Below are 13,800 nucleotides of genomic sequence, written 5' to 3' on the forward strand. Positions count from 1 at the left end.
CTCACTCAGTCAGAAACCTCTGTGGAGCACCTGCTGTGTGCCAGGCCCAGGATATGTGCAAAGCAGACAAGAACCTCCCATCAGTCTGTGGTCCCCAAACTCTGGTGATTATCAAGTTCCAGAGTGGTCCCTGGTAGCTCCCCTTGCTTGGCCCCAGTAAAGAGAAGCACGACCCCCACCCTACTCCCCCAAGAGGGCACTCAGCACAATGGTGACTCCTTCCCCCAAAGCCTTTCTCTGGCTTCTCCAAACCCCACATCTTGTGTAGGCTGGAGGTGCACAATGGCAAATTCTGGGTGAACCATCTGGCATTGGGTCTCTTCGCATGATCTGCACAGGTGGCCCCGGGATCTCTCTTCAAGGTGAAGTTTGAACTTAGCGTCCACCACATTGTACCTGCCACTGGGGAATCTGGTCAAACTCAGCGGTAGCACAGGGAGGCCCTTTAACCCGCTGCCACAGTCCAGATCACCTGGCCCCTCTCCTCCTGCCCCTCAGCCCAGCCCTGGCTTTGACCTTGGCCAGTCTCACTTGCGATGCTCCAGTGGCCTCCCAGCTGGTCCTCTGGCCTTCAGGCTCTGACGTTCTAATCTGTTCTTTATGGTGTACTCAGGGCCAGCTCTCAAAAGCATAAGTCAGTCATGTTATTCTCCCCAGTCTAGTAGTTCTCAACCAAGGGGTGACTTTGACCGCTGCCCCAGGGGACATTGGCAATATCTGGAGATGTTTGGGGTTGTCACACTTGCAAGGGGTTGGGGTGGGTGCTCCTGGCATCCCGTGCCTAGAGACTAGGGGTGCTGCTAAATATCCTACAATGCACAGGACTTCCCCCCAAACAAGTTACCCAGCCCAAAAGGCTGATAGATGCTGAGAAACCCTAGTACTTGGCTCACCTCAGCCTTCAGACTGAGCTCAGTCTCTTCAGTGAGATGCAGGAGGCCTTTGCCCCCGGCCCAGCTGGCCCACAGGCAGATCTCCCCTGACTCCACACTCCAAGCACCTTAAAGGACCCCAGGTTCCTACCTCCATGCCTTGTCCAACAGGTTCATAATCCTGGGATGTCTTTCCCTCCTGTTTGCTTGGTGATCACCTCTTTGTCTTTCAAATTGAAGCCCAGTTCTCTAGCTGTGAAACTTGCCCTTAACCATACCCCACCCACCCAGGCAGGGTTGGGACAGACCGTTAGTATACACTCCCCTCGGTCTGGTTTTGTCACTTCACCTGTCCCTCTTCTCTCTTAGTAATTATGATACCAGCAATCAGAGGACTGCAGATGTTGTGTTGGAACAGTGGGGTCAAGCTTTATAGTGAGTTTACGTGGCTAGTAAAAGGCACGATGATTCAAACCAAGCTTAGCTGCCTTAAAGCCTCAGTCGAGCTGCCTCTCACGCTGCTGGACTGTGCGGTCCCCCAGGGTGGGGGCTCAGGGTCACAGCCCCCTCTATTTCCCTGGTGAGTGGGTGATACACAGAGGGAGGGGCTCAAGAAAGTTCAAGTGCATGAGGACTTCGTGTAGGACTAGTGTATGCAGGAGACAATACAGGGGTGAGTGAGTGAATGAATGAATGAATGAATGAATGAATGAGTGAGTGAACAAATGAGTGAGTGAATGAGTGGATGTCAGGGTCAAGGCCCAGGAATCACTCCCAGGCCCCACCCACTCAACCTGGTCTCGCAGACCATGCATGTCTTAGACCCCAGCCCGCCAAATGCAGGAAAAGCCCACTTGCTCCTCAGTAATGGATAACGAGCTGGCTCTAGCAGCTAGGACCATGGGCTGCATGCACAGTATCTATAACCTTGGCCCAGGCTCCCCTGGAGCCTTTCTTCACTTCCCAGTGTACCCCCTAGCCCTCAGAGAGCCCCCATCACCTAACTAGCTGATGACTGTGCTTTGCAAGCAGTTGTAGATGAAGGCTCAGCAGCAGCAGATATATAGAGAGAGGCATAGGGGCGGGGCTAGAGGGGCATATATATGAAGAGGTAATATGCAAATTAGGCCGGGACGCCATAACGGGTCACAACGGACAGGAGGAGGTAGCACGCACAGGTGAGGCCCAGAGTGGAGATGGAGACGGAGACAGGGGGGCCTGCCCTAGCCGGTGTGGTGGCTCGGGCAGCCCCGGAGCGGGCACAGGCAGGGTGGCCTGGGGACGCTTGAGTCAGGCGCGGGTCCCAACCCCCCCGCAGGGTGCCTCCTTGCACGGTGGGGGTGGGGCGCCTCCTCACGCGATTTCAATCATGCGCTGGGCCTCTAGTCACAAATAATAGCCAGTCTGTCCACCAAGATTTACTGAGCACCTACTATGTGCTGGGCATTCTAGTGAACTCTCCAGCTTCAGCCAGCATTAGAATCATCTAAAAGGCTTCTTGCACATGCAGATTCCTGGGTTCCCTCCCTTGTCTGACAATCCGGCTTTTTCCCTAGCCCCTGGGTGACTGACAGGCACCTTCTGGGAAACACTGCACAGAGGGTTTAGCTGCAGCAGGTGCTGTGGCTGAGGGCGGTTTGGGAGGCATAGCTGTGGTTGTGCTGGGATTGGCAGTTCACACTATAAGGGAGGTCTCAGAACCGGCCACAAAGCCAGCTCCTTCTAGCCTGGTCCCAGCGGCCCTGGGGCATCCTGTCTTGCAGGGGCTGCTTGGGCAGCAGGACCCCCCACCCGTCCCCTTCTTGGCCCACAGTCAGGGGCCTGACTCAGCCCCTCGATGACTCATGTCCTAAAATCATGAACAGGAAGAAGCACTGGGTGTTAGCCGCAGCCTTTCAACTACCTTCTTCATCTGTCCCTCCCACCTGCTCTCCCACCTTCCCTGGGGCCACATCTTGGGCTGAGCTGGCCATACCAAGTGAGGGCTGGGGCGCTGGACTGAGACACATTCACTGGCTCCCGTCCGGATTTCCTTCCAAAGAAGAGGAGGCCCAGGGAGTGTAGCTCTCCCACCCCTGATCTGGTCCCTATCATCAAAGAGGACCCCAGGCAACACAGGGAAGGGAGCCAAGAGAGCCTGCAGACCGCCCCCTCTCCCCAGTTACCCAAACCTCCCTGTCCAGGTTGCCTCTCCCCAGGAACCAGCCCCTAAGTCAGACCCAAACCTTCTTGAGAAGACTCTCATCAGTTTCTAAGCCCAGCAAGCGGGGTCTCGGGGGAGTCCCCATTCTAGCCGCTCCCTGTGTGACCTTGGGCCAGTGTCCTGATCTATAACATGAGGGGGTTGAATTAGATGCAGGAGACAGGCTGGTTTCATCCTAAATGCCACCTTCCCTTGGGGGTGGGTGCCCAGGGTTCTGTGTTGAGAAGGATTCTGAGCCCGTATGTGGAGTCTGCAAGAAAGGGTGCATGACACCTAGACAGGTGTGCCCCGGGGGGTGAGGGGGGCGGAGGGGTCAGCCACAGAATGATCACCTGGCCTCTGCCATCTCTGGACTAGGACCGAGTGCCCCTTGATGTTCAGGATTCTACGGCTTTCATGAGATTCGAGGAGATGTGGATGGAGCAGGTGGGCCTGGGCTGGATTCTAAATATGCACCTTTGACAGTACACAGAGGTGCAGCGGGGAGGGGGGGGGGGCGGGGGAGGGGGAGTTCGCCCTGCGGGAATGACGGCCCTGATCCCGCCTAGGGCCTTACCTGATGGGCGGCTCTCCCTTCTTCCTACTGCAAACCACGCCGCTGTATTTTACATCCATCTGGCTTTGAACCTTCCATGGGCTTTGTTTTTAAAAAAAATCCAAACTTAGTATAAGAAACAGCATGTTCCCAGTACTGGGAATTGACCAATGTTAACAGCGAGGGCTGCCCTCGTTCCTCTCGGACCTCCTCTCATAACCTTGACCCCTCTGTCCTCCCGCTGGGCCTGGACATGGGAAGCATACCAGGCCTTCGCTCTCGCTGGTCCATCCACCCGAAACACCTTCCGCCAGGTGCCTGCCTGACTCCAAGGTCATCTGCTTGGGGGTCACCCTCTCTGACCCTCCTAGCTAAGCCGCTGCTTTATTCCTCTTCATAGCAGTTGTGATCATTTCTTTGTTGAAGGACTTTGTCAGTTTTCTTCTCTGCAGGGGCTCCAGCACCTAGCAACCAGCAGACATTGCTAGATTATTTTTTAATAGGTTCTCAGTAAATATTTGTTGAATTGATCTTTTGCTTCAAAATCTTTTATTTTACAACTAGGGGCCCGGTGCACGAAGTTCGTGCACTGGGTGTGTGTGTGGGGAGGGGGGTGTCCCTCAGCCCAGCCTGCCCCCTCTCACATACTGGGAGCCCTCAGGCGTTGACCCCCATCTCCCTCCAATCGCAGGATCGGCCCCTTGCCCAGGCCTGATGCCTCTGGCCTAGGCATCCGGCCCGGGCAGTGGGGACCCACAGCTGCAGCGGCCCCGCAATCGTGGGCTTCGCTTTAGGCCCAGGCAAGGGACCCCTAGCTCCCGGGACTACCAGCTTTGACCGTGCCCAGCTCCCATCGCTGGCTCCACCCCTACTTCCTGCTATCACTGGCCAGGGTGGCAAAGGCGCCTGATTCTCCGATCATGGCTGGGGGGCAGGGCAAAGGTGGCCCCAGAGCCGCCTTTGCCCTGCCCCCCAGCTCTTAGCTCCCCCCTGAGTTTCCGATCACTGTCAGTGGCAGGGGGCTTCTTCCTGCTTTCCCTTCCACCTCCCTGCATTGTGCCTACATATGCAAATTAACCGCCATCTTGTTGGCAGTTAACTGCCAATCTTAGTTGGCAGTTAATTTGCATATAGCCCTGATTAGCCAATGAAAAGGGTATCGTCGTACGCCAATTACCATTTTTCTCTTTTATTAGTGTAGACTAGAGGCCCAGTGCACAACATTTGTGCACTGGGGGAGGAGGGTCCAGGGGGAGCGGGCCTAAGCTGGCCAGCAGACATCCCCCAAGGGTTCCTCTAGTGCTGCTGCGGAGGTGGGAGAGGCTACCGCCACCGCCACTGCGCACACCACCCGTGAGCCCGGCTTCTGGCTGAGCAACACTCCCCCTGTGGGAGCACACTGACGACCAAGGCGCAGCCCCTGCATTGAGCGTCTGCCCCCTGGTGGTCAGTGCACATCATAGCAACTGGTCGTTCCACTGCTTGGTCGATTTGCATACTAGCCTTTTATTATATAGGATTAAACATGAAGTCCTTCTTGACCCCCAGCCCCAGTTCTAATCCATTCTCTTTCTCCCCAAAGGCAACTATTACTGAACCCATTTTCCATCTCCACATAAAAAGGAACAGCGAGGGGTATAATTTTACATGCCTGCTTGTGCATTGGTACAAACGGTAGAATACCAGGTGCGCTGCTCTGCCTCTTGATGAGTCCCCGCCCCTCGGCTCACTGTGTTTCTGAGAACTTTCCGAGTTGATGAGCTGGGTCCTGGCTTCTTCGTGCCTGCTGGGCGGTGCTGCCCCTGGCCTGCCCTGCGCGGTGTGCCCGCAGCCCCGCCAGTGGAAGCTCGGGTTCTCGCACACCTGCTCAGGCCACACTCTGCCACGCTGTCGTGCACCTGTGCCCTGAAGCACAGGATGGAGAGTTTGTGTAGGTCGTAAACCTAGAAAGTAGACCTGCCAGGCGGTGGGGTTTGCACATTTTCATTTTCGCTAGGTCCTGCCAAATGCCTCTCCCGAGGGGCTGTACCCACTTCCACTCCCACCAGCATGTGGGACTCCCACGTGCCCACATCAGTGGGTTTCATATTCTCAAAGTGCTTTCAATTCTCCTACCCCCTTCAGCCTCGCCGCTGCCCTGCCGATATTCCTCTCGCTTAAAGGGTGAGCACCCCCTCCTCCAACTCTCAAGCCCCAGTCCTAACCCTTCCACCACCACCCCTCATTCTCCACCTCTCACCCCTGCTAACTCCACCCCCCACCTGCCACCCACCCACCATCCCACGCTCCAAACACCCTTCTCACCCCATCTCACTGTCTCTCCCTCAGGCCCCAGCACAGCCAAGAGGCGGCTGGTCCCCATTTGCCACCTGGCTCTCTCTCCAGACCCACCTTGTCCTAGGCCTCAGTTTCCCCACCTTCCTCTGAGGTCTCCACCCCATCACACGCTGGGCCACAGGTCAGGGCAGGAACCACGATTCCCCTCAACTAGCCTCTCCCCCAGCCCCTCCCCTTATTAGTAAGTCGTTCCTGGGCATTTTATAATTTGGTGGCTGGTGGGAATGGAATCTTTTTGCATAGCTTCTCTCTCGCTCTTAGCTTCTTGGACCTGACATACGGTGGTTTCAGTGAATCATACCCCTCGGAGCTTGCAATGCTTTCTTTTTTGCCCCAGCCCTGCTCCCCCTGATGCCCCGCCATGAGCTCAGGCCACTTGTCCTTGTAAAGCACATGGTGCTGTCTGTGGGTGTCTCGATTCCTCTGGGATGGGACTGTGGGGTCTTCGCGTTCCTGTGTACGTATTTCACTAACACTGCCAGGAGCTTCCCCAGGAGGCCACGCCAGCCGCGCTCCCTCCCACCAGCAGGGTGAGAGGGGTCCCTTCTTTTTCACACTCTCCCCGAAACTCATCATTAGCCAACTTTCTGATTTTGGCCAACCTGATGGGTGTGAAGTAGAACCCACTGCTGTGTCATTTGCATTTATTTCTCTGAACATTCGCGGGTTTGAGCACCTCTTCATTGCTTGTTAGTCATTTGGGTTTTCCCTTCTCTGAACTGCCTATTCACATCCTTTGACCAAATTTCTATCATTTCCTGCCTTTTTCTTGTAGCTTTGCAATAATTCTTTGTATATTCTAGATATTAATCCCTTGTCATTTTTAGATATCACCAATACTTGTCCCATTTCGTCATCTGTCTGGTGTCCTTGTTTATGGTATTCTTTGCTTTTAAGAAAAATCATTGGTTTTAATATAATCAAAGCCATCTTTTTTCTTTTTCTTTTTTGCCTCTTGGATATTAGTCAAAAGCTCCTCCCCCACCCCACCCACCCCCACTGTGAAATATATTTTTCTTTATTTTCTTTCATTAGCTTTATGATCTTACATCTCATATCTAGGTCTTTAGTACAACCAGATTATGTGTGGTACGGAAGACCTAGGGGAAAAAACCCCACCAACTTCATTTTTCTTCGTAGTGTGAGCCAGTCTTTCCCACATCACTAGCCAAGCAGTCCACCCTTTCATCATCAATCATAGTTGCATGGGTCTATCACTGAATGAGACATGCTGTTCCCCTGGCCTTGTTCTTAGGCTAGTTCCACGTGGCTTTCATTAGCGGAGTTTGTAGAATGTTCGGTATCTGGTAGAATGAATCTCCCTTGCTCTTCTCTGTCAACATCATTTTAATGCTGTGTGGTTCTTCATTCTTCCGTGCTCATTTTAGAGTATATTGAAGTTCCCCGAGTTCCAGCTATGCTGCCAACACAGAGGGCACTGAATTGATAGGTGATGTGGGGGAGAAGGGACATCATTGCAGCACCCATCCATGGACACGGGACACCCTTGATCTGTTCAGAGTTCTTCTAGGTCTCCTGACCCTTTGACTGTTTCCTTGGCTGGGTGCAGCCGGGGTGACAGGTGCAGTGCCCCTCCCTGACTCACCTCTTCTGCACGTGGGCTCCCATTCATATCTGTAGTGACTCCAGGTGAGCTGAAGGGCAGGGCCTATAGTCCTATTTTATAGGTGATTTAAAAAATATATGTTTATTGATTTCATAGATGAAGGGAGAGGGAGAGAGAGATAGAAACATCAATGATGAGAGAGAATCATTGATCGGCTGCCTCCGACCGCCCCCGTGCCCCACACTGGGGTTTGAGCCCACAACCCAGACATATGCTCTGATGGGAAATCAAACCGTGAGCTCTTGGTTCATAGGTCAACGTGCAACCACTGAGCTACACCGGCCAGGCGCATCCCCAGAACCCTTAAACCCCACTGTCTGGATCAGTGATCCTGGCTCTGTGGAATAATGTGCATAATTTAAAATCTGAAGTAGGCAAAGGGATTCCCTAACACAGCACAGACGTTAAGGAAAAGCAGGCTTTGTATGTAAAATGAGCAAGAACTCAAAGCAGGAGTCCCCTAAAAGTTCCCTCCAGGATCCATGCTGACGGCTCAGGTTCATGCTGACAGCCGAAGGCATGGATTTCCAACAATATGTCATTGTAGGGTGGAGAGGATTGCAATAGTGTGAGGTGGCTATGAACCAACACCCATAGCAATTATAGCCATAAGTGGGGAGATTTTATTTTGTTAATAAATCACTGAAAAGAATTTTTTAGAAGAAAGGCAAGAAACCAAAATGTGTGAGGGGTTAGAATGGGTGATGAGATTGTGCATAATTTCTATTATTTTCCCAATACTTTTTCCCGTTTTTAATTAGTGTTCTTTTTCAAAACTTACGGTTAGCTCTCTTTTTATAGAGGTTTTCTTTTTTTGTTTAAATCTTTATTTACTTTTTTAAAGATATATATATATATATCTTTATTTCAGACAGGAAGAAAGAGCCAGAGAGAGATAGAAACATCAGTGATGAGAGAGAATCATGGATCAGCTGCCTCCTGCACGCCTCACACTGAGGATGAAGCCCGCAACCCAGGCATGATCCCTGACCGGGAATCGAGCCGTGACCTCCTGGTTCATAGGTCCACATTCAACCACTGAGCCACACTGCCAGCCGGCTTTGTTTAAATTTTTAAAGCACCAGCACCTGCATTCTAGTCCTGATAGCCACTGATTCCCTGTGCAACCTGGGGCACAGCTCTCACCTCTCCAAGCCTCAGTTTCCCCATCTGTGGGACTATGAGGTCTGGAGGGGAATCCCTCATGTTCGTCAGCCCCTCTCCCATGCCTCCCATCATGGCAACAGGAATCAGCAGTTTTCTCCTTAGTGAAACCTTAGGACCTTGGCTCAGAGCGGGAGCAACCAGGGGGCGGCCAGGGAATGAGGAGGCAGTGAGAGGGCCCGGGGCAGTTCCCCACCAGCCGGATGTGGGTGGCTCTGGCCAGTTTCCCTGACATGATACGCAGTCCTTGGGGCACACAGGACAGGAGGCCCTGAGTCCCGGCTCACCAGCAAGGAGCACGCAAAGTTAAGTCACTGACCTCATTTCCCCAGCTGGCCGTCCCTTCCCCAATTCAAAAGCAGGAAAAAGTTAGTAATTTTTCCCCTGAACAGTTTCCCAATCTTCAGTCATTCAGATGGTTACGAGGACACGTCCGAGGGCCAGAACTGGGCAGGGCTGGATGGGATTGATTCAGGCAGAACCCCGGCAGGGGACACAGGGGACACAGGAGACGGGAGGCAGAGAACTTAGCGGAGGGACAGAGGGACCCAGCTCAGGAGCCCGGGGGCGTCTCGAGTAGGTGACGTGACTTGCTCACCTCTAGTTCATCTCCCCGGTAAAGTCTGTCTACATGACCTCATTGCCAGAGAACCAGAGCCACTCACCTCCCAGGCTTGTCCTGCCTGTCCTGCAGATCACACACTACTTACTGAGCACCTACTATGTGCTGGGCAGAACACGCCTGCCCCTTCACCCACAGGTCATTGAGAACCTGCCCCAATCATGTGCCCAAACAAGGCTCCCAGGAACCTTTAGGTCTAGGAATGAATGGTGGAATTTCAAGCACCAGGAAGGCATCAACTTTGCTACCCCCAAGACCTGGGTTCAAGGCCTCCGTCAGGCCCTTTACCAGCATGTGACCTTGACCTTGACCTTGGACAGATCACTTCATCTCCCTGAGCCTCCATTTCCTCATCTATAGAATGGGGAGAAATAAGTACCCTTTGCAGAGATGCTGTAAGGACCAGAGTTTAGGAGTCCACAGTGCCTGGCCCATGGTAGGTGCTCAACAAATGCAGCCAAATATTCTCCCCCTCCCCCCATACACACATACGCCACAATGCAGCCCGGCATCCCCCAAGGTTCAGGGAAGGTTTCCCTGTGAAGTTCCCCCAGTGCTCAGCCTCAGTCACACTCAAAGGAAACCCCCATGGATCCCCAAATCCCCTGCAGTTTCCCAACCCTCCTAAGGCGGATGCAACTTCCCACCAACCACCCAGCCCAGCCTGTCCAGTCTCCCTCCCAGCTCCTGCAGAACAACGCCTGCCTCAGAACTACCTCCATCATCTCCCCTAGAGACCCACACGTGCGTATGCATCACCCCAGACTCACAAACACTCTCATTTCTTGTTTTAAATACATTTTTATTGATTTCAGAGAGGAAGGGAAAGGGAGAGAGAGAGAAACATCAATTATGACAATAATCGGCTGCCTCCTGCAAGCTTCACACTGGGGATTGAGCCCGAAACCCAGGCATGATCCCTGACCGGGAGCCAAACCCTGACCTCCTGGTTCATAGGTCAACACTCAGCCACCAACTGGGCAATGCTGTCATTGTTGACGCACCGATCACAACTGCCCACTGGCCCCCACATGCCCCGAATTTCTCCATCCTCCCGGAACTCTGTGACATGTGCCAAATCCCCAAGCCCTGGCTGCCCCCCTGACCCACACTCAGGGCCCCACCACCTCTGCAGCGACCCCTGGCTGAGGCTATCGCCCAGGCTCCTTACTGCCCCTCCGCATGAATGAATGAACCTCATCCTCGCACCCTTGCTTTGGGACAGGTACTCTCATTCCATCCATGTTACAGAGGAGGGAGTGGAGGCACAACATCTGGGCTAGATGGCACACAGTGGGCGCCACAGCCCACACTTTCACCTGAGTCAGCCTGCTGCCCAGTTGGGCTTTGACTCCCTGAGAGCAGTGCCGTATACCCCTGTCCCCACCTACCCCCGCCACGTTCCCCAGCACAGTTCCTGACACACAGTAGGTGCTCTATACAGATCTGTTGCTTGAATGACTGAAAAAAAAATAAACAAATTCACCTTTTCATACAGAGATTTTTTGGGGGGGTTTTTGGAACAGTCAGTGCTGTGGGAACTCGGAGGACACAAAGGTCCTGGTCCCAGGTGGTCCTGGAAGGCTTCCTGGAGGAGGAAGGGGAAGATGAGGATGGAGGTCTGGCATGGGGGCGCTAAGCAGTGTTCAGCGATGGGGGAGGGGGCAGGTGTCACAGTTGGGTTTCATTGGGGATTTGAATACAGGAGCAGTGGGAGGGAGCAGAACATGCCTGGCAGGGCTGGCTTGGCAAACTTTGGCCTGCAGGTACTGGGGAACCACAGAAGGCTCTGTGAGCGAGTGGCCTGGCCGTACCCGGGCTTTGGGAAGAAAAGGCAGATGGAGCCAGCACGCACTCCCTGTACATTCCCCGGGCCCTGTGGATGCCTGCAGTGTTCCAAAGGGCCCAAGACTCAGGGTTGGGGCCACAGCACAGTGGTGACCTCAGCCTGTGCCGCATGGAACAGCATGCCAAATGGTGGGCAGCTCGCACTGCCGCCCGATGCCCAGGTTTGAATCCTGCCTACACCCCTTAGCTGCTGTGTGACCGTGGGCAGGAACTTAACCAGCCCGTGCCTCGGTTTCCTCACCGGTAACAGAGGCGTAATAATAGCAACCACTGCCTAGGGCGCTGTGAGGTTTAAATGAGTTAGCACAAAAAGCCTCAACCATGAAGAGTTCCTATCGCCGTTCCACCTAACGTTGACTTCCCGGATGACCCAGCGGAGGCCTTCACGTCGCTTTTGGTAGAGCCCAGCTCAAAGAGGCACAGTGGCTCTCGGGAAACTTTCGATGAATGGACGTGGCCCAGGGGACCCTGGCCCACCTCAGGAGTGCCCAGTGTTCAGGGGGGTCTTCGGCCCGAGGTGAGGTGCCCTCCCTCGCCACCCGCCGAGGCTGTGGGTATTTCCTGAGCGAAGTGTAATCGCAGTGAAAAACAACGTCCCCGCGACAGCCTGCTCTTGCATAATCTGCCCACAGCGCTGCGGCTTCCTGACCAGGCTCTGTGTGACCGGGGGTGGAGGCCCATCCTGCCCGGGAAGGTGCCGAGCCCTGCCCTCCTTCTCAGAGGAGGCCCAACCAGACCTGTCGGAGCCTCAGTTTCCCCAACTGGAAAACGAGAGCTCTGGAGCTGATGTTTTTGAAAGCCTCAATACTCTCGAATGCAGGTTTGAATTCTGGCCCTGCCCGGTGCTGACTGTTGGGGGCCCCATGGTCCAGAGTTCACACTCCGGGGGAGACAGACACAGTTGGATTCAAATCGCAGCCAGGCGGCCTTGGCCAGGTTATCTCACTTCCTTGAGGCAACTCTGGGGACACTAAGCACCAAAGTATCAGGAGAATGAAATGAGGCAACGGAAGCGTTCAGGGCAGTGCCTGACACAGAACTCACGCGTCTTTGACGCTCTACATCCCCTCCCCGTGAATCTGGGCGCGGTGACGGCTGGACCAATGGATGAATGGGACAAAAGTGGTACCGCGCCTGGGCCCAAATATCCAGAACCTGGCGGCTTCCACTTCCTACCCTGGGTCATTCGCTCTAGGAACCCGGCCACCGTGCTTCGAGGAGCCCAGGGCGCGCCCCAGCTTGCCAGCCGCCTCAGCAGTGCAGTGCCCGGTGCCAGCTGGCGCTGTGAGCAGAGATGAGCCTTCCCCAGCCAGCCAGGCCCAACCGCGGATGTGTGAGCGAAATAAATGACTAGTGTTGTTTTAAGCCACTCAGTTTTGAGGTGACAAGAGACCACTGGGACAGTTAAGGTCAGTCACCAGCCAGTCAACACTTGGAGACCTGGGAACCCACGTGCTCACCTGTAACCATGGTTACTGGGAGGTCAGCGGGGATGCAAATGAAGGGCCCTGGCATTAAGTCCTGAACAGACAAGTCCCCTGACCCCGGTGCGGGATCAACTACATCATGTGTGGGACCCAGGGAAGATGAAAACACAGAGCCCCTCGTTCAAAGCGTGTGGATCATTTTCCAGACGGTGACAGCAGCGTATGAACCAGGCTCGGCCCTTCTCGGCAGGGACCCTGCGGGACTGCACGGGCCGGAGGGCCAGGAGGCGGCAGGCAGCCTGCTTCTTGTCTGTGCTTGTCTGCCGGACTATGGCAGTGGTTCTCAACCTTGGCTGCGCATTAGAATCACCTGGGAATCTTTTTAAAATCCTGATTTTAAACTCCCATGGGCCCAGACATCAGGATTTTAAAAAGATTTCCAGGTGATTCTAATGTGCAGCCAAGGTTGAGAACCACTGGTCTATGGCAGGGGTGGGCAAACTTTTTGACTCGAGGGCCACAATGGGTTCTTAAACTGGACCGGAGGGCCGGAACAAAAGCATGGATGGAGTGTTTGTGTGAACTAATATAAATTCAAAGTAAACACCATTACATAAAAGGGTACGGTCTTTTTTTTTTTTTTTTTAGTTTTATTCATTTCAAACGGGCCGTAGTTTGCCCACGGCTGGTCTATGGGGACCACTTGGCTCTTACAAAGCTGTTGTACAAATACACACCCAACGCTCTTACCACAGGTGCTTTCACTTTAACACCATTTTTTTTTTCCAAAGGAAGATTGAGAATCAGCAAATAATCTTCACTGTTCACTCAGGCTAGATGGCCATTTCCCCGCCCCAGTCCCAACTTCCACAGCAAGGACCAAACTTACCACGCTGGCGCTTCAGGCAAACCACCTTACCCCTACAGGGCGCGGTCTCCCCATCTGGAGAATGGGGTGGCTTGTTCTTGCCCTTGGATCCTGGCATGGGGCAGAGAGCGGGGTATGAGTTCTGAGGATGTGAAAGGCAATCCGATTGTTGGCCAGTCCTCCAGCGGAGGCTCTCTGTCCATCTGTCCTCCCAGGCCTGGGCCTCCCTGTCTCAGAATCAGGCCACCTTCGAGGAAAGCCGCCCCGAGGAGCAAGGCTCTGGCTGGGTTAGCTCTG

This window comes from Myotis daubentonii, chromosome 3, assembly GCF_963259705.1.
Source record: "Myotis daubentonii chromosome 3, mMyoDau2.1, whole genome shotgun sequence".
In the NCBI taxonomy this organism is placed as follows: domain Eukaryota; kingdom Metazoa; phylum Chordata; class Mammalia; order Chiroptera; family Vespertilionidae; genus Myotis; species Myotis daubentonii.